Source organism: Bos indicus, chromosome 1, assembly GCF_029378745.1.
Source record: "Bos indicus isolate NIAB-ARS_2022 breed Sahiwal x Tharparkar chromosome 1, NIAB-ARS_B.indTharparkar_mat_pri_1.0, whole genome shotgun sequence".
NCBI classification, from domain to species: domain Eukaryota; kingdom Metazoa; phylum Chordata; class Mammalia; order Artiodactyla; family Bovidae; genus Bos; species Bos indicus.
The window spans coordinates 117,210,471-117,238,385 of NC_091760.1; the positions used below are offsets into that span (position 1 = coordinate 117,210,471).

Consider the following 27,915-nt stretch of genomic DNA (forward strand, 5'->3'; position numbering starts at 1 on the left):
CCTACTCCAGTACTCTTGCCTGGAAAATCCCATGGATGGAGGACCCCCATGGGGTCGCTAAGAGTCGGACAAGACTGAGCAACTTCACTTTCACTTTTCACTTTCATGTACTGGAGAAGGAAATGGCAACCCACTCCAGTGTTCTTGCCTGGAGAGTCCTAGGGACGGGGGAGCCTGGTGGGCTGCCGTCTATGGGGTCGCACAGAGTCAGACACGACTGAAGCGACTTAGCAGCAGCAGCAGCAGTTGCTCTCAAAAGAGCCCCAGTTGACATACTAAATTCTGAGATCACCCTATTCACACCTGTTTTGGTTAAGCCTTTGGTAAGTGAAATCTCTTCTGAAGTATTTCCTGGAGCAAGGAACCTCAGATCAAAAGTTTCTCTTCAATCTTAAAGCTGAGATGAAAAATACCTTACAGTTCAAAAGGAGATATTCACAGCATGTCACAGAGAGCATCGTTCTCAAAGCGAGCTATGCGGCCACTGTCCTACAGCACCAGTAATCAAATGCAAACACACAGAGCTCAAGGCTTCAGGTGAACCTTTGTTTTTCTTGCCATTCCATTCTAAAGCATTACCAAATGCTTTTTACAAGGGTGGGGGCGGGGGGATTGTAAGTTTGATTAATAATAATAAAAATTATATACATAGTATAAATATATACATAGTACTTATCAGAATTAGAGAAATTATCTTAAGCAAAAAAAAAAAAAAAAATTGACTCACTTTAAGAAAAACATACACATGCGCACACCAAATAAAAATGTAAAAGAGGAAGGCACTGTCACTCAAAAGGCAACTATTTTGGTGCCTATGTTACTATTGACTCCGTGGGGCTCCATAGCCCATGCACGTCCCCAAAGGGTGGTAACTGCCCCGGCTCCATGGCCCTCTCTGTGATCTAGCCCCATCTCGGAAATGCCTGAGGTGCATATGGATATTGCAGCTATGACACAAGGGGGACATGTTCAAACATAACAAGAATGTGAAGTTACTAGATAGTCCTGGTTTAAGACAAGCTGTTTCAGTTTTAAACACTCTAGCCCCCAAAGACGTCTGACACAGAAAGTACCTCACATTGTCCCAGGAAGGGCGAAGGAGCTTGTGGTAAAGAGGTAAACCCCTACCTCTTGGTCCAGTGCACAAACTCGGACCTACTGACCGCACACCAACGCAAAAAGGTTTGGTAAGGAAGGAAACCCGGCTTGAATTAATTGGTTATCTCTCTGGAGTTTTGTGTGTCCTGATATTGTAACTTCCCAGAGAGACCAGACCCAATTAGCAACCATCCCTTTGTTACCTCTTATCCCCATCTCAGCTTCTAAATGTCAATTCAGTGGTCTTAAATTACTAAAATCTATGAAGCCCACAGCTGCAACTTGTGTGATAGACTTATTCTAGAACAAAAGCGCTTCACAAAATTCACTAGAATGGCACAGTTTTCAAACTGCATTTCTTAGATACAGGAGATCACAGATGTAGCTTGGTGGGCAACCAGTAGAGACCGAGTAGGCAGGACCACTCCTCACTGCATCCCCATCTGCATCCGAAGGTGCACTCTCACCTGTTTAAACGGAACCACTAGAGTTTCATTTAAGATTTCAGTAGGAAAAAAAACAGATTCTACTGCTCTGCCCCTCAAAACAAAACCAGACATACACACCATACACACAAACCCCATTTTAGAACATGTTGCCAGAACCAGAGTCTGAATAAACACTTTACAACGATATTACAACTGCCTGAAAAAGTCTGAAAATTTTAAGGAGGACTGAAAAATTTAAGGAGCAAAGGATCTTAGGATAATCTTTCACACAATTCACTCATTAAAACTAAGGAATTCAATGAGCACGTAAGCCTATAAGTAAAAAGCATATCCTTACAATATCATCTCCATCCCCACTTCCTGCCACACTTGTTCACACCTCCCCCAAAGTTCCCCAAACCCTACCACTGACACGAAGCACCAAGATTCTATCTGCACAGTCTCTAAGTGACGGTGCATCCATAGCACACAGGTGGGTGCTCCAAGAGTCAAAATGCTAACCTGTTTCTAAGATATACCTACTGAAGGGCATGGGGGAGGAACAGAATACAATTTTCATCATCATCATCTTGACTTGGAGAAATCAACAGAAATAACACTAACACTTATTAGTTCTACTTGGTGCCACAAGCTGCGTGCATTCCATGCGCACTATTTCACCTAATGCACACAGCAACTCAGTCAGGGAGGCAACATTATCAGCACCATTTCCCAGGTGACAAAGGCCAAGGCTAGGGAAGAACACCCACCTCCAGAGCACCATCACGCCTTCCCCACCCTGCAGCAGGCAGAGGCACAGAGCTGCCCTCAGGATTCTAAAAGGGCCCAAGCTCATCAGCTTTTGATGCTGAATTTAAAGTGAACCCAGGTACAAAGGAAAAAAATCCACAAATTCCTCGGGGTGTGTCACAAATCTGGTGATTCAACAGTGATTCTAAAAGTAGCTTAGACAGTGCCCGTTCTCCTGCTGCCAGGGGTACCTTGGAATTTGACCTAGGGCCAGTCTCAGACTACACATCATTAATTACCTCGGTTTCCTTCCTTTTCCAAAAAGACATTAAGAAATCTTCTTTACCTGGTTTCTATGTGGCACTCATACTGGAACATACTAAAATTTTCTTATGTCAGCAGTAAGACAACAAAGAAAGTAGTGAAATTATATTAGAAATAAAAAGTGTGAGGGTCGGGAATATTTGATTATGCCTCTGAGCTAGCTACTAGGTAGCTTCCAGATCTTTCTAATCTATCACAAATAAGTAGTGTATAAACTCGATTTTGTGCCGCTGAATGAATCTGAATCACAAAGGTTGGCCTAGAGATATCTCAACACCATAATGACCCACACATTGGAAGAATGTGTTTATTGAGTCTGCACTTTCACTATTTATAAAAAATAGAGCTCCATGCCAGAAAAATTGAACTTAAAGCCAAAACATACTGATTCTTATGTTGTCTTCAAACAAAATTTCAAAAATGAGTTAAAAAAAAAATAGTGGGGAAGGAAGCAGTAAATATGAATTACCATTCAAATGTCATCATATGTAGAGGAAACCTGTAATATGAAAATTTGTGAGAACCTCATCTACACCAAATGGTGCAAAGACACTTAGTAGATAGTCTGAACATAGGCCAGAGGAAAATCATAATAAAATACCAATCCGTAAGTACTATATTTAAAGTGCCATTTCAAAATCATGTTTTCTCCAAGCAATCATTATCTTTGACAGATAAGAAATGCATTTCAAGTATTTTTAAATTCTCCATTGGGGAATAATACTTATGACAGGCAACATTCATTCTGCTCTTCTATGTGCTTGACAGTCATATAATGCTGTTATTCAGTCACTCAGTCATGTCCAACTCTTTGTGATCCCACAGACTGCAGCACACCAGGCTTCCCTGTCCTTCACTATGTCCCAGAGTTTGCTCAAACTCATGTCCATTGAGTTGATGATGCCATCCAACCATCTCAACCTCTGTCACCCCCTTCTCCTCCTGCCTTCAATCTATCCCAGCATCAGGGTCTTTTCCAATGGGTCGGTTCTTGGAACTCGGTTCTCTCCAAAGTATTGGAGCTTCAGTTTCAGCAAAAGTTGTTTCAATGAGTAGTCAGGGTTGATTTCCTTTAGGATTGACTGCTTTGATCTCCTTGCTGTCCAAGGGACTCTCAAAAGTCTTCTCCAGCACCACAGTTTGAAAGTATCAGTTTTTCGGTACTCAGCTTTCTTTATGGTCACAGACTACGCTGAGTTAAATATTACCACTGCTTTTGCAAGGATCATCCCAAGGAAGAGACTGCTGAGACACAGAGAGGTTAAGTAATGTGCTAAAGGATCCACAGCCAGGATAGCCTGAGCCAGTCTTATGAGGGCAATTACTCTGGAGATCTCCCTCTCAATTAATCAGACATAATGCCTCTTACATCCTCTCGACCACACGTTAAGAAATGTCACAAATGCCTAAAAGATAAATACGCAGAAGTAAGATCCTATAAATATTTAGACTAACTAAAACACACCAACTGGCGTTCAGTAAAACAAAGATTAAATCGAAGTTTTTAAATTACAGCTACAGAGAAAGATTGTACATCAGGATGCCTGCCAGGCAAGATCACTTAGAAACCATCCCAAATGACTGTGAGAAAACTTGACAGATTGAAAATGTTGACAATCTCTCATAATCGTTTCCTTTTTAAAACCATACCATCTCTTTTATTTCAGAAGCAGCTGCATCATGGTGCTGCTTTTTTTGTTTTGTCTTTTGAAACAAAAGGCTTCCAACAGGGTGATAATAAACATCTGAACTACACACAAATAGCACATACTCCATACATAGAGTTGATAAGTGATATTTGGTTTGGTAAATGGCAAGAGATTATTGAGCAAACTCAAACATCGTTTTTCCCTGCAATGGCCCATTTAAAAAAAAAACAAAAATAATAAGCCTCTGTCATTTCCCACAAAACACCAGAATAAATTAACAACCAATCAGCTGAACTAAAATAATATTTACAAAATATCCTGTTTGTACGAGGTTTTGCTCTCCTTGCCTAAGGAAAGATAAATGTTTCCTGCCTTTACTATGATTTCGCTTCATCTCCTAGGCCTTTAATAACAGAAACTCATCTACACATTGCTAAATAATGCTATCTGCACAGTAAGCTTTGGCCTTTCCTGCAGGGGCTGTAGGCCGATGTGATTTCTGGCAATGGAGAGGTACTTTTAGACCACACGGTTTGTCTACACTAGGAACAAACAGTAGAACCATAACAACTTCTGGAGTTGGATACGGTCAAGAAAGAGGAAGCACGCTCCATCCACACTCTGTGGAGACGTAGTGAAAGGAGGGATGGAACGAGGGGTAAGAAAGAGGCTGGATGCCAGGCTTCCTCACCTAGGAGTCCAGGGAAGTGAAAACACTGAAGTACTCCATCAGATGTGCCATCTTTAAAGGCTTCCAGGCTCCTGCATATTGCTCATTCCCTTTTGAAATTATGTTTACAGTTTCAAAGCATTTCTCTAAGAATTAAGTATGGCTAAGTTATAAAAAGGGGCTTCCCAGGTGGCTTCATGGTAAAGAACCCCTCTGCCAAAGCAAGAGATACAGGAGACGTAGGCTTGATCCCTGGGTCAGGAAGATCCCCTGGAGAAGGAAAAGGCAAGCCACTCCTGTATTCTTGTCTGGGAAATCTAATGGACAGAGGAGCCTGGTGGGGCCCATGGGATTGCAAAGAGTTGGACATGACTGAACATGCACAGACACACGCACACAAGTTATAAATGAGTTTTCCCATAACGATGGTTACTGAGCCAAAGATCTGTTCAAAAGTGGATCTTTCCATAAAAATCAATGTTTATTAAAACTTCAAAGCACAGCACTTTGTACCTCCCATATACTCAATGATAACACAGCTTCAAGAAAATTATGAGGCAACAATTAGCCTTTGCTCATATTAATAAGAGCCCCTACCATTCACTGGCTACTTAACTTTGGCTGAGAACAGCAATTAAGAAAATACACATTATTTCATTTAAACTTTCAAACAACTTGAATGAGGTAGGTGACACTAGGGGAAACAGGGATGTAGAGAGATGATGTAACAAGCCCACCGTCCCCAGGTTGATAAGAGGCAGAGCTTACTTTTGTACCCCAAGTTGACTCTGTTATATGGGATTAACTCTAAAGAAATACAGATTAATCTCATCCTGACCCTTTCTCCATGATAGACAGATTTGCTGGTGTTTATGGTTTTGTTTTTTCCTCCCTTCACTTTGTGCTGGATGAAACTCTAGCCAAAGATGGCCAAAGGTTTCATGTCAGGGGCAGACTCTAACAGATTGTTCAAGATCCCCTAAAGAAGGACTGAAGGCTCCAGGAAAACGGGCTGTGATGAGTCTGCAAAAGGCACACGGCAGCACAGAGGTGCTGCTTACAGCCCACATATTTCCGCTTAGCAACAATCAACTGCCATGGACTTTCTCCTTTCCTGGATGCTCATTACTGAGAGACCCTCACTTTTTTGAAGTATGACAAAAGTTTAGGTAGACATTTAAGTCACACTCTCACACTATGAGGGTTATCAATTAGCATGAATCCTCAACTTAAGATTTTTTTACAAACTAATGAAAGCCATCGAGTTCCTCTCACATCCCCATTATTCAGCTGTTAGCTGTCTTTGCAGATTGATTATTTCTCCCAACAATCTCATCAACTCCATAAGACAATCCCCAGCCTGCCTATTTATGACTCAGATGCTTTTACCTTTTAAGTGATTGTCTGTATTTTTAAATGAATAAAATTAAGGGCCTTGCTTATCAAGTATAATATAAGGCTTCTGGAGAAACTACAAAAGGCAAAGGATCAGAATCTGATTTAGGCTTTTGGTGGCAGGTAACTAGGAAGAACGAAAAACACAGTTCTGGAAGTATTTATATATTGTGAATGGGACTTTTTCAAGATAGCAGTAATTGCCAAGCTGCCAAAAGCAAAATTCTAAAACGAATAAGCTGGAAGGGCTCTTCAGTGAAATATATCAGAAAACAATGAATAACAAGGGTGTGTCAACAACACACATTTTCTCTGCCTGTTGAGGTAAAATACTGAGAAGTATCTATCCAGTAGAAGTTGTACTACGTAAACATACACCTGGACTTTGTGTGTTTTCTCTAAACGCAGCTGCTGGCAAAAGGACTTTCGGGCTTATTCATATGCATACGGTTAAGAACTGGACTAAATTTGGTTTGGCTCAAATTGTAATATTAATGTGATAACAAGAGCTAACATTTATAGAGCTTGTTTACATATCATAACTAATTCTAAGTGGGAAAATGGGCAGCCTGGATGCACAGGGAAGCTTGCTTACATTAGGCAAAAGGGCACAGTCTCTCCTGGTGATAGAGACAGCTGGGGAATTATGATCCCTTTTAATGTAAGCGATGAGCCTCAGTTATAAACAATACTGCCATGGTTTTAATTATTTGAATAAAGGTTATTGATTTATAAAAAAAAATATAGACATAATTATCTAGGTGAAGAGAAGCATGGAGAATAAAGGAACTAGATCTTCATCTTCCACATCAACAGACACACATGGAAGACAAGAACTTTCAGTTACAACAGGCACATAGGGATTGATACCCCAAAGTAGTAGCTAAAAAAGTGATTGAGGGAGCCACTGGGGCACACAATAAGGGCAAGATTTTTTTATAAGTTTTATAACATTGATTAAAGTACATAAATGCATAACTCCAACAAAAAAAAAAACTTTTTAATTAGCTTAATTTGAATTACCAACAAAAAGAGTTCAAAATTAAAAGGATGTTTATATTTCTTAGACTAGGAAAACAAAGAAGGGAATACAGTAGAGGTCCTCATTCATTTACAACCATGTCCTTGTCTCTGAAAGATCTTGTCTTCTCATTGAGATGGAGTCTTAGGAGACAGGGTGCCCAAGAAGTGCAAACAGGTAAGGTGCCAAGCCAAGGAAACCAACCTGGCCATGTGAGATGAGAGAGGACACCGAAAAATATCGTGCCCTCCAGCCCAACAGGCCAGGTGAATGCATGAGTAACAGACAGGGAGCATCAACAAAAGACTCTCCTTTCCTGAGGAGAGGGCCATTACTATCAGCAATTCACTAGAAGGTTATACACACTGTCAGGAGTGGCCTAATCAAAACTCAAATTAAGCATCATAGGGATAACCATTCATTCATTTTTAGGGGGAAGATAAGGAAAAGCTCCGCAGGTGGTGGAGTCTGGCCTGTGTTTTAAGAAATGCACAAGAGGTCAACAGGTAGAGATGGAAGGAAGGGGCCAATCCAGCAAACCTGAACAAAGTCAGTGGTGGAAGAAGAGATGATGTGTTTGGAAAAGGGACACAGTCAAAGCCAGGCAACTTTAGGGAGTGTGTGGAGAGGAGTGGGTGCCTCCTGGGACAGAGAGTTATTTCAGTGGTTACTGGGACAGTGCAAAACTACAGACACGATCAATTAAAATACTGTAAAAGGGTGTGTGCCTCTTAAATTATCTGGTGTATAGGACATCCTCCTAGTTTAAACTGTTCTTTTCACACTGGACACACTTAAATCCCAGACACTGACATTTATCTCATTGTTCAGGGATACTGTCGTACCTCCAGGTTTCCCCAAGTGCTCACCTTTGCTCTTCCCTTATAATTTCCCAAAAGTGTGGAATTCTTAAGACTCAGAGGTTTGAGTTTCATCTACCTCCGGTTCTCCCTTCAGCTTACAAAACAGAACCATTATAAAGGTACAAGTTCCTTTAAAAAAGAAATTCCCCCCCTTTAGCATTCTCATGTAGCTCTTGTTAGTTTTAACACTGCAATCATTATTTAATCCCATAAAACTGAACCAGCTTTGATGTGCACAGCCACAAGTACTGGTTTTGGTTATTAAAAAAAAAAAAATATGCTCTTGGCTCAAGGTTTCATTGTAATTGAGCTAGTTCTAGCAGTTACTGGATTACAAACAAACAAACCTATTCCTGCATGTCAAACTGAGTATTTTAAAAAGTCAGTTTATTTTTATATCATGGATCTCAAGCCTTCAAAAATAAAAGCGAACACATTAACTTTTACTCTGGCCTTTATCGATGTTTAGAAGTCTCCTTTATGAAACATACCAAACATTGTAAGTAAAACTTTGAAGGAAAGAACAGATTCCCAGAGGAAGGGTGGCCAAACTGTGTCTGAACCTGGGTTCCCACAGGTCTGAGAAATACTCAGGAGAATCAAACTGAGACAAGTTTACTCAACAGCCATGCAGTTACTTTAATTAAAAGATTAAACACATAAAATCTGTAATTTCAAAGTCATTCTACTTAGAGGAAAGATAAATATTTGATTTTTAAGGCGATGCCATGTCAGTGCAAATCAGATATAATAAATAGAGCAGAGGGTACACAGATATAATAAAATTTCAGACATGAGTTATCATCTCCGCTTTTCAAAACAACAAAAGAAATTTGAAGACTTTTTTTTAATGGAGAAAAGAAAAAAAGTGAAATTCAAAAATACTGTTCAGCATTTGTTTTTCAAGGAGTCACTACAGAGTGAGCTCCCAGCCCTGAGCAGTGGGAGTGGCACCCCCAGCTCCATCCCCAGAACTACACTTAGCTTCTCAGCATGAAGCTGTGAACTGGGTCTGGGAGCATCTGGGCTTTATTTCAATTCATGTGCATCCATTAGAAAGATCTACTTCTACTCCATTAGCAAAACAACTACTTCTGCTTGGTTGACTACTCCAAAGCCTTTGACTGGGTGGATAACAACAAACAGTGGGAAATTCTTCAAGAGATGCAAATACCAGATCGCCTTACCTGTCTCCTGAGAAACCTGTATGCAGGTCATGAAGCAAGGCTTAGAACCAGACATGGAATAACAAACTGGTTCAAAATTGGGAAAGGAGTACGTCACCCTGCTTATTTAATTTATATGCAGAATACATCATGCAAAATGCCAGGCTAGATGAAGAACGATCTGGAATCAAGATTGATTGCCGGGAGAAATATCGATAATCTCAGATATGCAGATGACACCACCCTTATGGCAGAAAGTGAAGAGGAACTAAAGAGCCTCTTGATGAAGATGAAAGAGGAGAGTGAAAAAGCGGGCTTAAAACTCAACATTCAAAAAATGAAGATCGTGACATCTGTTCCCATCACTTCATGAGAGATAGATGGGGAAACAATGACAGACTGGATTTTTTGGGCTCCAAAATCACTGCAGATGGTGACTGCAGCCATAAAATTAAAAGACGCTTGCTCCTTGGAAGAAAAGCTATGACAAACCTAGACAGCATATTAAAAAGCAGAGACATTACTTGGCTAACAAAGGTCCATAAAATGAAAGCTATGGCTTTCCCCAGTAGTAGTGTATGGATGTGAGAGTTGGACGATAAAGAAAGCTGAGCGCCGAAGAATTGATGCTTTTGAACTGTGGTGTTGGAGAAGACTCCTGAGAGTCCCTTGGACTGCAAGGAGATCAAGTGAAGTGAGGAGAAGTCACTCAGTCATGTCTGACTCTTTGAGACCCTGTGGACTGTAGCCTACCAGGCTCCTCTGTCCATGGGATTTTCCAGGCAAGAATACTGGAATGGATTGCCATTTCCTTCTCCAGGAGAACTTCCCAACCCAGGGATTGAACCCGGGTCATTGTAGGCAGATGCTTTACCGTCTGAGCCACCAGGAAGTCCCAAGGAGATCAAACCAGTCATACAGCATCAGGTCTGACGGATTAAACACCATGAACTTATCAGTGATAAGGAGCCATAAAAAGGACACAGGCATGCTAGGATTTTACAAAGATCCTACTCATGGGCGACCAGACGGCAGCTATTATGGGTGGGGAAAAGACTGGAGGCAGGGTGTACAGGCCAAAAATGACCTTGAGTTTGGTGAGAATCATAGATAAGAAATATTTAGGTATTAAAAAAAAAAAACAGATTTTGGTGATTGACTGGATAGTTATGAGACAGTGAAGCAGAATTTAATGTTTTATAGCGCTTGAGTGATCCATGGACAGCAGTACCAAATAAAAGGGACTTAAGGTCAACTGGGGCTTTCAGAGGTTTTGCTTCATTTTGATAATGATAATATACATATCTGATGATGAGCATGCTGTCTAAGGACAAAGGGAAAAGAAACTGGTAAAGTAAGTAAAGCTGATGATCTCGGTCCAAAACTGGCTGAGTCTGAAGTGGACAGTGTATGGGAGATCCAGGCTCTTCCTTCAGGGAGATGTTTCATGACTGCATTAAACCAGAGGACTATGCAAGAAAAGTAAAGGACCCCTGGCAACAATCTGTTAAATAAGCAACAATCCAGAAATTAGCCACCTGGGCTTCTCAGGTGCACCAGTGGTAAATAAAAATAAAAATAAAAATAAAAAAAATCTGCGTGCCAATGCAGGACACACAAGAGAGTTGGGTTCATCCCTGAGTTGGGAACACGGTTGGAGGAGGCCATGACAACCCACTCCAGTATTCTTGCCTGGAGAATCCTATGGACAGAGAAGCCTTTGTGAGCCCTGGGGTCACAAAGAGTCGGACACGACTTAAGTGACTTAGCATTCACTAGCACTCAGAAATTAGAGACAAATAGGGTACTCACTTGAAGAAAAATTAGGAGGCTCAACAGCACCAAGTCCAGATTGGGGATGTGTAAGCCTAATACCTGGAGTAGAATGGGCACCAGCAGGCATCATGTTCCCGCCCCCCAAAACAGGGTGAGGCTAGAGAGGAAAATCACTCAGGCTCAAAGGAGACAGCTTTGAGGTCCTTTCAATCTCTCATCTCATTTGATAATAATCTTTCCCTTTGCTGGTCAAGACACTCCAGTAAACACGCACTTACTGAGTCTCCCCACTCCTTCCCCCTGGCACCGAAAATGGGAAATGTTCTTGTCTGGTTTACTCTCAAATATTTTCTCAGTTTTCCAACACTTTTCAAGGAGTTAGTGAGGCCGTGTGAATTACAACTTGGAAATACGTCCCAATACATTCAGAAGCTATTCTTACAACAGCCTCACAGCCAAAGGTCACAGCCAGGCATGGGAAAGATCCTGCCTCCTCCTGCTAGCTGAAGCTCTCACTTACCAGGTCAGTTGCACTCGCTCACGTTCACTCTTGCTCACTGGCCCTCACTCTCTCTGTCTCTGCATCTGTTTGTCCGTCTCTCTCTTGGTACCCAGTTTCATACCGGTTACTGTTTGGTCGAGCCTGGATCACTTGTCACCCTAAACACAAATCAGATTGAACTCACACAAGCACAGAGGAAAGAGCTAGGCTCCAGAGAGGACTGGACATCTGTGGTACTTGACGTTCAAGTCCTTGGCGAGATGTCAACATTTCATAGAGCACTTTAAATGTTTTGTTTGAGCGCTAATGCAGCATTCCCCACTGGTCAACAGCAGGAGCCCAGGCAGAAAGCAAAGCAGATTTCCTTCAACATCAGATGTTACACCCAGTGGCTGAGCCAGTCTTGCCTTCCGAAACCACAAGAGACTGGATAAACTGGTAAGTAAAAAAGTCCATCCAAGGCAGAGTGTATTTAGGATATTTGTGGTGCCACTGTAAAATGGCACTTTGGTGCTTATCATGTCCTAGATTCCTTTTTATAATAGACAGGGTGACAGATTTACAGGTGAGATTTTACTTTTCCAGGTTCAAAGACTAAACTAAGTCCAATTATTTTTTCTCTGTAAATGTTCTTTTTAATTGCATGAAGCAGGATTTTCTTTCAAGACCTTATGCACAGGCTTTCGTAAACTCCTGTTTTAGAAACTTTATCTTATTGCTTGTAAAATATAAGACAATGTTGTGTGTATCTGGATAGTGAGTTAAAATCAGTTTTGGAAATGGTAAAGAGCACAAATACAGCTGGGTTATGATGTAATCCTCAGAGCTGAGGGAATCCAGTAAAGAACTAAAATACTGCAGGAGAAAAAAAACAGGTTTGGTGTAAGAGCACAAAAGGCCACAACCTCACTAAAAACTGAAACCAAACATGAAATACTTCATGCAAGCAAGCATTTTAAGTCTTCTCTGAAGCGCTAAATGCCTGGGCTACCTGTGTGGATCTAAGGGTGAGTCCCATTTGATTTTCAAAGGAAAGAAATGGGAATTTTAAGAGCCTCAGTTGCTGTTTTAGCTTTTACTATATGTCTCAGAAGTTGTTGCTTTTTATTTAATCGAGTGTTTATTATAAACTCCCACACATGAAATATTTTCTACTTTGAAACTCCTCACATTAATAATAATTTACATTCCCCAGAGAGTATTAAAAGTGTTACACAGAATCCCTCAAAATAATTCAAATATTTTACTAATGACTTCCTTTCTAAAGAAACTGAATTGCATAGATTCTTTCCTCACAAAATCTGTTATTTGCTTTTCGGTATGAATTTCTCACACAAATTTCCTTTTATTTATTTTTCCTCTTTAATTCAATAAAGGACGAAAAAATTATTTTTAATGGAGGATAACTACTTCACAATATTGTATTTGTTTCTGCTATACAACAATTTGAATTAGTTATATGTATACACGTAACCCTCCTCCTTGAGCCTCCCTCCCACTGCCTCCATTCCACCATCTAAGCTGTAACAGAGCACTGAGCTGAGAGCCCTGTGTTACACAGCGGCTTTCCACTAGCCATTTTACACGTTAGTGTATATATATGTCAATGCTGTTCTCTCGATCTGTCCCACCCTCTCCTTCCCCTGCTGTATCCACAAGTCCATTCTCTACATCTACGTCTCTACTTCTTTCCTGCAAAAAGGTCATCAGTACCAGTTTTTCTAGATTCTATATATATGAGTGAATGTATTATATTTGTTTTCTCTTTCTGACTTCCGTCTGCACGACAGACTCTAAGTACATCCACCTCACTACAACTGACTCAATTTCATTTCTTTTTTATGGCTAAGTAATATCCCATTGTATGTATGTACCATTTCTTCTTTACCCTTCCATCTGTTAATCAACATCTAGGTTTCTTCCATGTCCTGGCTATTATAAAACCTACTTCAGTAAACATGGGATACGTGTATCTTTATGAATTATGGTTTTCTCAAGGTATCTGTCTAGTAGTGAGTTTGCTGTTTCTGATGGTAGTTTTATTCCTAGTTTTCTCACTAGGAATACTCTTCATACCTTTTTAACTAGGAACACTCTTTAACTAGGAATACCCACCATACTCTTCTCCCTAGTGGTTGCATCAATTTACATTCCCGCCAACAATCCAGGGGAGTTCCCTTTTCTACACATCCTCTTTAGCATATATTGTTTGTAGACTTTTTGATGATGGCCATTCTGATCCGAGTGAGGTGGTATCTCATTGTAGTTTTGATTTGAATTCCCCTAAGATCATGGCATGTGGTCCCACCACTTCATGGGAAATAGATGGGGAAAGAGTGGAAAGTGTCAGACTTTATTTTGGGGGGCTCCAAAATCACTGCAGATGGTGACTGCACCCATGAAATTAAAAGACGCTTACTCCTTGGAAGGAAAGTTATGACCAACCTAGATAGTATATTCAAAAGCAGAGACATTACTTTGCCAACAAAGGTCCATCTAGTCAAGGCTATGGTTTTTCCAGTAGTCATGTATGGATGTGACAGTCGGACTGTGAAGAAGGCTGAGAGCTGAAGAATTGATGCTTTTGAAGTGTGGTGTTGGAGAAGACTCTTGAGAGTCCCTTGGACTGCAAGGAGATCCAACCAGTCCATTCTAAAGGAGATCAGTCCTGGGTGTTCTTTGGAAGGAATGATGCTAAAGCTGAAACTCCAGTACTTTGTCCACCTCATGCAAAGAGTTGACTCAATGGAAAAGACTCTGATGCTGGGAGGGATTGGGGACAGGAGGAAAAGGGGACGACAGAGGATGAGATGGCTGGATGGCATCACAGACTCGATGGACATGAGTTTGAGTGAACTCCGGGAGTTGATAATGGACAGGGAGGCCTGGTGTGCTGCAATTCATGGGGTCGCAAAGAGTCGGACACAACTGAGCGACTGAACTGAGTGACTGAACTGAACAGTGAGTGATGGTGAGCATCCTTTCATGTGTTTATTGGCCACTTATATGTCTTCTTCCGAGAAATGTCTGTTTAGCTCTTCCTCTTATTTTTTTATTGGGTTGTCTGTTTTCTGTTATTGAGCTGCATGAGCTGCTTGCACATTTTGGAGATTAATCCTTGGTTAGTTGCTTCATTCGCAATTATTTTCTCCCATTCTGAAGACTGTCTTTTCATTTTATAGTTCCCTTTGCTATGCAAAAGCTTTTAAGCTTAATTAGGTCCCATTTGTTTATTTTTGGTTTTATTTCCATTACTTTAGGAGGTAGGTCAAAGAGGCTCTTGCTGCAATTTATGTTCAGAGAGTGTTCTGCCTATGTTTTCCTCTAGGAGTTTTAGAGTTTCTGATCTTACATGTAAGTCTTTAGTCCACTTTGAGTTTCTTTTTGTGTATGGTGTTAGGAAAAGTGTTCTAATTTCATTGTTTTAGATGTAGCTGTTCAGTTTTCCAAGCACCACTTACTGAAGAGATCGTCTTTTCTCCACTGTATATTCTTGCCTCCTCTGTCGAAGATAAGGTGCCCACAGACGTATGTGTTTATCTCTGGGCTTTCTATTTTGCACCATTTATCTATATTTCTGTTTTTGTGTCAGTACCATACTGTCCTGATGACTGTAGCTCTGTAGTATAGTTTGAAGCCAAGAAGATTAATTCCTCCAGCTCCATTTTGCTTTCTCAAGATTGCTCTGGCTAGTCAAGGTCTTTTTTATTTCAATCCAAATTGTAAAATTTTTTGTTCTAGTTCTGTGAAAAATGCCACTGGTAATATGATAGGGATTGCACTGAATATGTAGAGTGCTTTAGGTAGTATAGTCATTTTCACAGTATTGATTCTTCCAATCCAAGAATATATCTCTCCATCTGTTTGTGTCATCTTTGATTTCTCTCATCAGCATCTTATAGTTTTCTGCATACAGATTCTTTTGTTTCCTTAGGTAGGTTTATTCCTAGATTTTTTTTTTTTTTTGATGCAGTGGTGAATGGGATTGTTTCCTTTATTTCTCTGACTTTTCTTTGTTATAACAAGGCAAGGTATTTCTGTGCATTAATTTTGCATCCTGCAACTTTATTAAATTCGTTGATAAGCTCTAATAATTTTCTGGTGGCATCTTTAGGGTTTTCTATGTATAGTATCATGTCATCTACAAGCAGTGATTGCTTTACTTCTTCTTTTCCAATCTGGATTCCTTAATTTTTTCCTCTCTGGTAGCCATGGCTAGGACCTCCAAAACTATGCTGAATAACAGTGATGAGAGTAGGCATCCTTGTCTTGTTTCTGATCTTAAGAGGAAATACTTCGTTCCTCACCACTGACAATAATGTTTGTTGCAGGCTTGCTATACATGGCCTTTATTATATTGAGGTAGGTTCCTTCTATGCCACTTACCGGAGACTTTTTTAAATAGATGTTGAGAACTATCAAAAGCTTTGTCTGCATCTATCGAGATTACCGTATGGTTTTTAATCTTTCAATTAGTTAATACAGTGTGTCACATGGATCAGTGTGCATAAACTGAAGAATCCTTGCATCCCTGGATAAACCCCACTTAATCATGGTGTATGATCCTTTTAATATGTGGGTGGATTCTGTGTGCTAATATTTTGTTGAAGATCTTTGCATCTATGTTCAGTGACACTGGCCTGTAATTATCTCTTTCTGTGATATTTTTGTCTGGTTTTGCTATCAAGGTGATGGTGGCCACCTTGAATGAGTTGCTAATCTGCCCCTATTCTCACATGTACTTGCCTCCAGTGTCCACGGCTGCCAGAGTTAAGAGCATTTTCTGTTGTGGGAACACATTGTCCTTTCATATAATCCACAGACACAGTCTACCTAGTTGACCTTGTGGATTTAATCTGCAGCTTGTGCAGGTGATGGAAAGGATTTTGATGCTCTTCCTCAGTCATTCCGCCCCTGGAGCTCAATTGTGATTTTATCTACACGTGGGCCACGCACGGGAGCCTGCTCCTGAGGCTGCCCTAGAGGACCTGAGTCTGCCCTAACCTCTACACGCGGGCCACCCACAGGAGCCTGCTCCTGAGTCTGCCCCAGTGAGGACCAAAAACAGAGGTGGCATAGCTGCTTGGATCCTGAGGGCCCTGGAAGCACCAGGTGCACAGGGAGGCCAGAAGCCATGGGTTCAAGGGATACAGCTCTATTAGGAGCTTTTTCTAGCCTCCAGCAGCAGGCACACAAGAGGCAACCTTGGGTGGTCCTTCTCTATTGCTGGGCTGCTGTGGGGAGAGAGGTTACAGTGGTGGCTCCACCCCTTGCGAGTGGCTCAGCAATAGTGCCCTGCTTCCAATGCCGTCAAGATTTCCTCCAAAGGCATTCCCTGTTGCGGATTTCCTTCCTCCTGTTCCCTCAGACCATCTCCCTACAATCAATAGCAGTCCTCACCCTAGGATTGCTCTCCAATCCCCATGCTCCACCTCGAGCCCCTGTGTGCACTGGTGGACATGAGTCCAGTCCGGGGTACATAGGCCTGTGGCAGACTGTCCGTGTGGTTCTCACTCTATGCAGACTATCACAGATCAGCTGCTTCACTCTCCTCTGATTCTTCAAATGCTTGCCTTCTGTTCGAACCGATTTCCCTGGAATTCAGCAATCTCTCCCCTGCTTTAGCTCCCCAACCCCGGGGTGCAAGTCTGGTCGATTCGTATAGTCCTTTCTGGTGATCAAGGCTCCTAGTAGTATTCAGCCAGTGTTCTGTGAGAACTATTGCATCTCCAAGTGTTGTCTAGAGGTGTCTGTGGAGACAGATGCACTCCATTCCACCTGCTCCTCTGCCATCTTAGACCCAATTCCTAATGTCTTATACGTTTTTATTTCCATCTTGATTGAGTCTTCTGATTTCTTCCTCTGAGATTTCATGTAACACTATTAAATATCAAGCATTGGTACCATTTTAAGCTTAATTCGTGGATGGAAAGACCAAAGTATATAACTTGTGAAACTTATTCTATTGCTTGTTTTTCTAGAAAGTTGGGTAGTAAATTCCATAGAATCTAAATTAATAATTTTAAAACTTAGTTCATTTTTAACATCCATTCCAGTTTATTTCCCAGTACAAAAAAAAAAACATCTTTTGCTAAGGAGCTCCATTTTCTGGTGAGATTGTAAGAATACTTCAAATGAAATAAGGCAGAGGTTTAGAGTATATTTTGCCAATGACAATCGGTTTCCCCCTCTGCCATCAGAAACTTCAGAAATCACTAAATTTAGTACTTGCTGTAAGTTGTGACTTCCTTCTTCATAAATTACTCTTTAAAGGAGTCTTCCCTAATTCAGTTTTATACCTATCACTTCCCTGCCAGTTTTCTCCACTTAAAGAAAGCATTCACAGGAGAAAATCTATCCACCTATATATATAAACCTTTAGACATAAAGGTAGATCTCACACTTAACACAATTAAAAAGAAGAGACTGGCATTTGCAACTAATTCTTCTTTCCTCCATTTGGGCCAACTGTCTGCATCAACTCATTCTGGGAAAAAATGCTCCATGGCCTTCAGCACTTCTTCAACAGAAAACATTTCACTGGCTACTAGGCAGCATTCACACGGTCATCAGATAGTTTGAGAAAGAAAATCCATAATAAAAGTTTAATTTGTAAAACATAACCAAGATCAAGGCTCACTGACTTTTGGTCCTATGCCCTTTTATACAACTATATAGATTTTCACTGTTCATGCATAATTTTACTAAAGACTATTTTAAATAAATCTGCATTAACCATATGAAATTGACATTTTTTGCACATAAAATATAATCAAATATTAGCAATTTTATATGACTCAATCTAATAAAAAAGAAAAGTGTTAGAAGGTAGCTCCAACAATCAAAGGGTGAGGGAAACATCACTAATAACAACCTACATAATTCAAAATCACTGTGGATTTTGAATGCAGATAATTTGACGGTTACTGCAGCCATGAAAGTAAAGGGTGCTTGCTCCTTGGAAGGAAAGCTATGACAAACCTAGACAACATACTACAAAGCAGAGACATTATTTTGCCAACAAAGGTCCATATAGTCAAAGCTATGGTGAATTTCCAGTAGTTTTTCATGTATGGTTGTAAGAGCTGGACCATAAAGAAGGCTGAGCACCATATAACTGATGCCTCTGAATTGTGGTCGTGGTGAAGACTCTTGAGAGTACCTTGGACTGCAAGGAGATCAAACCAGTCAATCCTAAAAGAAATCGTTGGAAAGACTGAATATTCTTTAGAAGGACTGATGCTGAAGATCCAATACTTTGGCCACCTGATGCGAACATTTAACTCCTTGGAAAAGACCTTGATGCTGGGAAGGACTGAAGACAAAAGGAGAAGAGGGCAACAGAGTTTGAGATGGTTAGATAGCATCACTGACTCAGTGGAATTGAGCATACTCCGGGAGACAGTGGTGGACAGAGGAGCCTGGCATGCTGCAGTTCATAGGATCACAAAGACTCAGACACAACTTTGCGACTGAATAACAAAAAACAACACATAATTCCTATACACTAGTGAGATTTAGGGACTTCCCTGATGGCTCAGACGGTAAAGTGTCTGCCTACAATGCAAGAGATCCAGGTTCAGTCCCTGGGTCAGGAAGATCACCTGGAGAAGGAAATGGAAACCCACTCCAGTATTCTTGCTTGGAAAATCCCATGGATGGAGGAACCTGGTAGGCTACAGTCCATGGGGTCACAAAGAGTCGGACACGACTGAGCAACTTCCCTTTCACTTTTCACTTTCATGCATTGGAGAAGGAAATGGCAACCCACTCCAGTGTTCTTGCCTGGAGAATCCCAAGGACAGGGGAGCCTGGTGGGCTTCCGTCTCTGGGGTCGCACAGAGTCGGACACGACTGAAGTGACTTAGCAGCAGCAGCAGGACTTCTAATTCGGAGAAGGCGATGGCACCCACTCCAGTACTCTTGCCTGGAAAATCCCATGGGCAGAGTAGCCTGGTAGGCTGCAGTCCATGGGGTCGCTAAGAGTTGGACACGACTGAGCGACTTCACTTTCACTTTTCACTTTCATGCATTGGAGAAGGAAATGGCAACCCACTCCAGTGTTCTTGCCTGGAGAATCCCAGGGACAGAGGAGCCTAGCTGGCTGCCGTCTATGGGGTCACACAGATTCGGACATGACTGAAACGACTTAGCAGCAGCAGCAGCAGGACTTCTAATTATCCGTACAAGTACTCTGTTTTTAAAGCCTCTGCACAGATTCTGCTATCAAAAGTGGATATTTCCAGCAGCCAAATTACACTGGGAAAGAACTTCTATCATTGGCTCTGTTTTACTGATTAGGAAACTGGAGTCCAGAGAGCTTTGGTGATTCAAACAGGATAACACAGCTAATAAAGTCCAAGGGTTGAACTTAAAAGGAAAAAGTCAAAATGCCCCATCCTGTCTCTGACCTAAGGAGATAAACAAGTCCAATAAGAATTGTGATTTATACACAAATAAAAGCTGAAGATGCAAGAGTATGTGGGACTGCTCTTCACCTTAACTAGGTACTTACACAATAATGGCAATAATCACATTGTATAAAACAGTCAATATTATTGGGACCCAGGTTTTTAGAGAGGAAATTTTCCACCGTCGAAAAAGCAGGCACTTTTCAGAGAAACAGCTGAATTTGAATCTACTGTGGGCTTGGGCTACATTTTGTTTTTTAGTTCCTTTGCCTCTGTGATCCACCTCTGCTCCATCACAATAAAGCTATCACCCCGAAGAACTACTAAATCAATAAGACAGGCCAGTCCCTGGTACCTTAGGAGCTACTCAATAAAAAGGGAGCTCCTCCCTGCTCCTTGCTAGTAACTTACTAAGTTAGAGGGATTCCTGTCAAGAGTAAAATCCCACAGGAAATTGCTTGGATTCCCACAGTCATCGGGCCAAGTAAGAAATCATAAAATAAGGGGAAATGAATACTTCTCTCAATTTATCTCCTATCATTCCAACAGAAAACTGGGCACTGCGTCAGTATCTTAGTAGTAAGTACCTATCAACAGGTCCACTGGCCACTAACTAACTGTAACCAGTTAGTGACCACTGTAAACAAGCAGACCAGTCCCTCCAGCCCAGATCAGCAGGTCTGACAGCTGTGGGGCGTGGAGATCCGGGTCAGGGCCCATGAGCCCCACAGGTGATGGTCTTACACAGAAAGGGGTGGGAGGAACTAATGAAAGGTATTATTTGCTTAATTCATGTTTGATGGATGGATGGACAATCAAACAAATTAACAACCCTATCAAAAATCTCAAAAGAAAAGAAAAATGAAAGATATCTGATGAGCAGGAGTTACAATGATAGGCAGAAGTTATATACATTTTTCATTTAGTCACTCTCCATAAAGATCTGGTGTCTTTTTTTGTTTTGGGATTTACAGACAGTCCATATATGGGATGGATTAAGAGCTGACATAATAAAATAAGCAAACTAAACCCCCCAAAAAAACCTTATTAGAAAATAGAGTAAAATATATTTTAGCCAAGAATTGTCAAACTTTGGTCTCAAGAGCCTTTGAACACTACTGAGAAGCCCAAAGCTCGTTGTTATACCCAGCAATGTTTACTATATTAGAAATTTTAATTGTGAAATTCATAAAATATTTTTAATTTGTTTTAAAAATAGCATTAAATGGTAACATGAAAAATACATTTCTGTAAAAAGTAATTATATTTCCCTAAAAGTTTTGTGAAGAAAATAGCATGATTCTACATTTTTGCTCATCTCTTTAACATCTGGCCTAAGACAGTTAAATTCTCCCATCCACATCTGCATTGGATGAATTTCAAAATGTAGTTTTAGTTAAAATGTACTGAAGAAAATCTAGTTTCACATAGATATATTCTAACAGGACAAGGAAGAAGCATTTTTGTAGCCTTCTGGATTTTCTTCTTTGGTGGTAGCGGTGGTGGTGCAGTCACTAAGTCGTGTCCGACTCTTGCGCCCCATGGACTGTAGCCCGCCAGGCTCCTGTCCATGGGGATCTCCAGGCAAGAATACTGGATTGGGGTGCCATTTCCTTCTCCACCCTCTTTGGTACCACATCAAAACTCAAAAAAGCAGCAGTTTCTTAAAGGCTGTTTGCAAAGGAGAAACTAAATCCATATCAATGAACATTTTTGTTACATTAAAAATCCTTTAGTATAATTTAGTCTTTGAAGAAATCTTTTACCACTGCTAGATTTTATATCATATAATCATTGGTCATTTGAAGAGATACATTTATCCGGAACTTTGAAGTATACTTTTCATTACACAGTATCAAAAACCAGTATTTACAGTGGCACTGATCTCATTCTAAGTACTGGAAAGTACTGCTATTTTTTTTCCTTGACTTGAAGGAGCATTCCATTCGATTTTGAGAAAATGTCCACCAAATACCCAAGTATGAACTGCTAGAGTTTGTGTATTATTCTTTCCAGTAAAAATGGTGTTCCATGAAGAAAGCACCTAATTTAGCTCATAACCCACTCTCAAGTGTTGTTCCTCTAGACAACTATCATATACAGCAGAAGTGCTTTGTGAACTATTCTTATAATGCCATTTAATTTGTCAAATGGACAATACATATTACATTATCACAGTCATTCTAAAGTGAACTTAACTTTTTCTGTTTTGTAGGGTTTTTTTTTTTTCCTATTATTTTATTTTTTGGCTGTGCTGGGTCTTTCGCTGCACACAGGATGCCTGTGTGCAGGCATCCTCCAGTTGCAGCGAGCAGGGGCTACTCTTCATTGTGGTGTGTGGGCTTCTCATTGTAGTGGCTTCTCTTGCTGCGGAGCACAGGCTCTCGACACACAGGCTTCAGCAGTTGTGGCACGAGGGCTCAATAGTTGCAGCTCCCAGCTCTAGAGCACAGGCCCAATTGCTGTGGCACACAGGCTTAGGTGCTCCACGGCATGTAGGATCTTCCTTCCTAGATCAAGGAAGTTCCTTGCATTGCAAGGTGGATTCTTAACCACTAGACCACCAAGGAAGCCCCATATGTTGTTGGCTTTTTTTGTTGTTTACTAAGGTTGCATGCCAGTAAGTTACAAAATGACTACAGGACACAACTGGGTACATGGCCTTCAAGTGTGCTGAGGTATCAGCAGGTTTGTTTTACACATTGCGTCTTTTGCACCATTAGTACATTTACTAATGTACACCATTAGTACATTAGTAAATCTGAGACTAGGAAATGAGGATTGGTATCCACAGAGGATTTGCAATCACTCTGGGATATTGTTTGACATCATTGTCTATAGTTTAACATTCATATATCTATGATTCAATAATTAAATACCTAGATTTATGCACACAAGAAGCTCTTTCACATGTTCATCCAAAGACATGAAGGATATATACCTTGGCATGGTTCAAAAGGGCAAAACCCTGGAAACGTGAACACAGGAAGCTGAATGGTCAGACACAGGAAGCTGAATGGTCTGAATGGTCAGACAATGGAATGTTACAGTCACCAAAACAGATGATTTATAGCAACACTCAAATAACATGGACAATGCGTGGTGTGATAATATTTAAACCACTAAATGATTACATATGTTTCCTAAAGATCATAATTTCATACACACACATAAGCATACAACACACTTTTGGGAATATACATACATATAACAAAACACAATAAAACTAAACTGAGTAAATGAAAAAAAATGAGGCTCAGGGTACATGGTGGCCAGAGAAACAGCATGTGGGAAGAAAGAGAATTCAGTTCCATGTATTAATAGCTTATTATTGTCAGTCCTGGCTTTTGTTTTGGTTAACAAGTTTGAAGGAAATTAATAATGTGATTAAGAATAATAAGATAAAAATTTTTACAGTCAACCTTGCATGAACCTTGATAAGAATATGCCATAAACCAAAGACTATGGTTAATCCGATTTTATGCACCAATGATTTTAAAAGATATCTATACATTTTAACCTATTCAACACATAGAAAATATAAAACTCTGAGGTCCTCAACAGACTCTTCATTCAACAGTTGAGTCCTTTATTTGACCAAAGTTGTACAGATACAGTCATTCATAAATTCAGTAAATATCTAATGAACTTCTACTATATGCCTGGCACTAATTTAACAGTGAAGAAAAGAAGTAAGTTCTATTTTCATGAAGGCTACCTTTAAGAGGGTGGCACAGTAGGAAGAGGGAGGTGGAAGGATGATGGAGACAATAAATTGAAAAATAAGTTATCACTTTAAATAACGAAGATGGCTCTGAAGAAAATAAAGCATGTGAGGGGCTGGCGTGTGCTGGGTAGGTGCTCGGCTGTGTCAGGGGTCGTAAACCGGTAAGGCCTCACTGAGAAAGTGAGGTTTTAACAGAGACCAATATGAGGCACCACAGTAAGATGCTAGAGACAGACAACCACAGGCAGAGGTCAGGGCTCCGAGAACCTCTGCCCCATTGAGGTTCATCTTTATAGAGCTGAACTTCAGCATCACCGAGGAGACAGTGTGAAAGCAAATCTACCTGCATAGTCCTGCTCCTCCTATGCAGTTCCTGACAAAATCTGGTGGGTCATGTTTGTAGACCCTTGCCAATGCCTCTCCCCCTCTGCCCCCTCACCTCCAATTTACAAAGGAACAAAAGATTTTCATGATTTATTTGAGACAGAGAAAAAACATGTATCTGCTCAGAGCTTTTCCTGACACTGGATGGCAGGCAAGGAAAAGCTCAAGGGAATAGCTGGGCAGTTAAGCTTTTGCTTTTCTTTTCAATTTTTGTTCCACTCAGCCAAAAAAATTAAAGAGTAAAATAACTGTTTTATGACACATACTGGTTTACTTGTCAAAGGCAACAAATATCTGCAACCTTGCGTGCTCTACACCCCCACCCCATATGCACAAACTGCCTGCACTTTGGCACAAGCTGATCATGTCAGGGACGTTCAAGAGACAGGAAGTTTGCTGACACTTTTGCTGCTGCAGGCTGGGCAGGTTCATATTATAGGTTAAAAAAAAAAACCGCCATATAGCTGAAGAAAGGCCTCTGCTGTCCACCAGGAGAGCAATTGTGGGCCCTGGCTAAGGACTTCGGGGTAGTAATAATCCAAGTTATGCTGACATTACACCTGCCAGGCATCCCTCAGCCATCCACTGGGATGGGGTAGGGGATGAAACCAAGGAAAGAGCATACAGGTAAGATGCTATAGTCACTGAGGGCTTGAAAGACCTGGGTTTCAATTGCAGGTGCTCTGGTTACCATCTCAGAACTCGCTCAAGCTACTAAGCTCCCTTACATAGCATTCTTCCTATGTAAAGTAAGGATGTCTTCATTCATCAGAAATTCATTCAACTCCTATTATGATCCATTTGCTGAGCTAGACAAAAATACGAAGCTCTCTCTCCATTCAGTGGAACACACAAGCTAATAAAGACAAGACTTTTCAACAAGAAACAATACTCCATAGTCGTTACAGCTTTAGAATAACACTCTCAGTTCTACAACATACTTGTTCTTACAACTTAGATAAGTTATTCAAGCTCTCTAGACCTCAGTTTCCTCAACTGTAATATGGGATTTCTCTTATCAGGAGGATTTTAAAAAGCACAGCTGTAGTTCATTCATTTTCACTGCTACACAAAATTCCACTAAAATTTTAAACTCATTCTCCTGTCAATAACCAGTTGCTATTTCTACACTTTGGCCATTACAAGTAATGTTTCTATGAGCATCTTCTTGTATATCCTTGGAATGCTTCTGGGAGAGATTCTTCTAGAACATATACTTAGGAATTAAAATGCTCAGCTAAAGGGTGAATGAACGTTCATCTTTTCCAACTATTTCCAAGCCTTTCCAAAGATCCCAATTCCTTTAGAAACAATAATGCTGAGCTGGGGATAAAAAAGAAAATAAAGTCCTGGAAGACTACACAAACCATGAACCATGAACAATTTTTTAATGGAATCTATGTTCATATAGATTTAAATCAAGATGGGAAATAAACGACACAAAATTCAAGACAGAGTTCTCTCCCAGTGGAGAAAGGCACAGCCCAGGGGGAATGAGAAGGGAAAAGTTGGCATACCCGGTAAGGCTCTGGCTCTCAAGTCAATGCTGTGTCCTTTTTGTGTGCTTTAGCTTCTTTGCATAAATTCTTTTCAAAATATCAAATATTCCTTTGACAAGAATAAGACTCTTTACCATTTGAGCCACAAGGGAATCCCTTGAAAAGAATAAGTATTTTTAAAAGCAGTTAGCATTGCCTGTATCTGATACATAGGTAAAGTTCCGAGTAACTGGCAATTATTGCCGTAAAATGTGAAGAGAGTAGAAACAGATGACAAGACTGTTTCTAGATGACAACCCAGGACTGCAGGAAATGGAGGTGCTCAGCGGAGAGCTGGGTGAGGAGGCTGCTCAGACACCAGAACCACAAGGACTCTGGGCTCTAAGAGGGCAGGACCCCCAATACCAAGAACACTGCCTCATAGAAGGTGCCAAAAGCATTATGTGAGAGATGAAGGGAAAAGTCTGTCTTACAGATGACAGTCTTAAACAATATTCTAAACAAAGATTACTTTGGCTTAGAAGAAGCGGGGAGAATGAGAAAAGATGGCCAGGAACAGAGTAAAAAACACCAATTTCAGGGCAGGCAGAGAAACTCCCAAAGGTGACTGAGAAGAAAAGGTAAGGAAGGTAGAGATGTCTAAGAACTGCTTGCTTCCACCCCATCCCATCTGTTTGTTTTTCATGATACTAATTTATTTAGAGGTTCTGAGCTGGCTCTTTTATAGAATAATCATGCTCTGAATCTGTCCAATTGTTTATCCATGATTAGCTTTTTAACAAGGTATGTTGTATACATCTGAGTTATATTGGGGGGGTGAATATCAAATTATTCCATTTTTGGTAAGTTCAATCATTCAGTGACTGTCAGATATCCCTACTGAAAAGGTATAATTTTTCCTTTGTTATTCTACGTGATCTGAGAGTGATGCTTGTAGACCAGAATATCCTGTTCTCCTAGAAACTTTTGCTGACTTTTAACAAACCTTGAAGATTGTTGCCTGCATCCGTTATTATGCTGAGATTGAAAACTGGTTTCTTTCTATCATTCCTTCTACCTTTTCTAGTTGACATTCTCCTGTGAAGACATTCTCTTGTCTTCATCCTCCCTTTTTTATCTATATTTTTAATAGTACTAGCAACTCTTGAATTTGGTTTGCTTTCAAAAGTGTTTTCATCTATTACCGTTATTCTTATTGACATACAAATTGTTGAATTTAGAAGTGCCACCAAGTCAGCTCTCATGTCCTTTTTTCCCCTCAACATTTCCTTGTTAGTCTGAGTACCTTGCTTTTTGCCGGCAAGGTATCAACTCACTTTTCCCTGTGCCTAATTTGAAATCAGTCATTTCCCCAAGGAGGCTTGGTCCCTTTTAGTGGGCAGTGATACTCAGAAACAAGATAAGCTCACTGATATTGGGGCTCATTCTTTGCCACCTACAGAAGGCTTCTACTTTTGTTATGTGAGGTTGGAAAAGGCTTGAGCAAGTTTATAGCTATGAGGGTGTCACAACTTCAAGAGAACTTCTGCAGGTTTATACCTTGAAAGAAAATAGTCTAAAGACAGACACAGATCTTGAATACAAAAGAGGAAAGCAATAATGTATGGATAAAGATTAGAAGTCAGGGAAGGCTACATTAAAAAAAAAAACAGTATAGAGAAAATAAAACTGATCCTTGTCCAAGTAGGTCATGAACATGAAATGCAATTCATGGTACAGATGGAAAGGAACACTTCTAATTATCAGATTTTGTACAGTTCAGACAACTACATCTGAGGCAGTGATGAAATGGCAACTAATAGCTCCCACAGGGTATGGCAAGATGTAAGATAGCTCTCTCAAAACATGTAAGACTGATTCAAATTGAAATCCATATGAAAAGTGAAATAATCACTAATGGATTATTGAAAGAGGACATTTACATTCAACAATGGATCCCACTGGGAAGGGCCTAGAACTCAAAAAGAAAAGGTCTTCCATTCCATATGCACTCTGAGCACCATCTTTAAGCTGCATGAAAATGCATCTTTCACATTTAAGTCCTACTTATTTTCAAGTGAATTATAGTTGCTCCATTGTCACTATTGTGTTTAACAAAATACAAATTCATTTAAAGAATTTTCCCAATTCATAACAATACATTTTATTGAATCAAAATTTACTGACTTTCTCTAACAGGCAGGAAGTACTTGAATTTTAGGCTTTAAAGTGTATAAGAATCACTTCTCTGTAGTATTTCTATTCCCACTTAA

General features: G+C 40.4%; 2 protein-coding genes across 21 annotated transcripts in view; one reads left to right on the forward strand and one right to left on the reverse strand.

Annotated features, from left to right (window-relative positions):
- The window catches only part of MED12L (mediator complex subunit 12L), a 506,270-nt gene that overhangs the window by 181,708 nt on the left and 296,647 nt on the right, over nucleotides 1-27,915 (reverse strand). The gene's annotated exons all lie outside the window — the stretch shown is intronic.
- P2RY14 (purinergic receptor P2Y14) overlaps nucleotides 1-27,915 on the forward strand; it is a 65,890-nt gene that overhangs the window by 21,394 nt on the left and 16,581 nt on the right. For 3 of the 14 annotated variants that reach the window (XM_070769043.1, XM_070769622.1, XM_070769203.1), the window contains one exon: nucleotides 11,975-12,080. The exons of 2 other annotated variants lie outside the window; for them this stretch is intronic. The gene's annotated coding sequence lies outside the window, so the exon portion shown is untranslated. Of the gene's footprint in view, nucleotides 1-703; nucleotides 12,081-12,110; nucleotides 12,650-25,575; nucleotides 25,685-27,915 lie in introns of those variants that run through there. 9 more of the 14 variants (XM_070769681.1, XM_070769089.1, XM_070769340.1 and 6 more) reach the window with 8 other exon arrangements.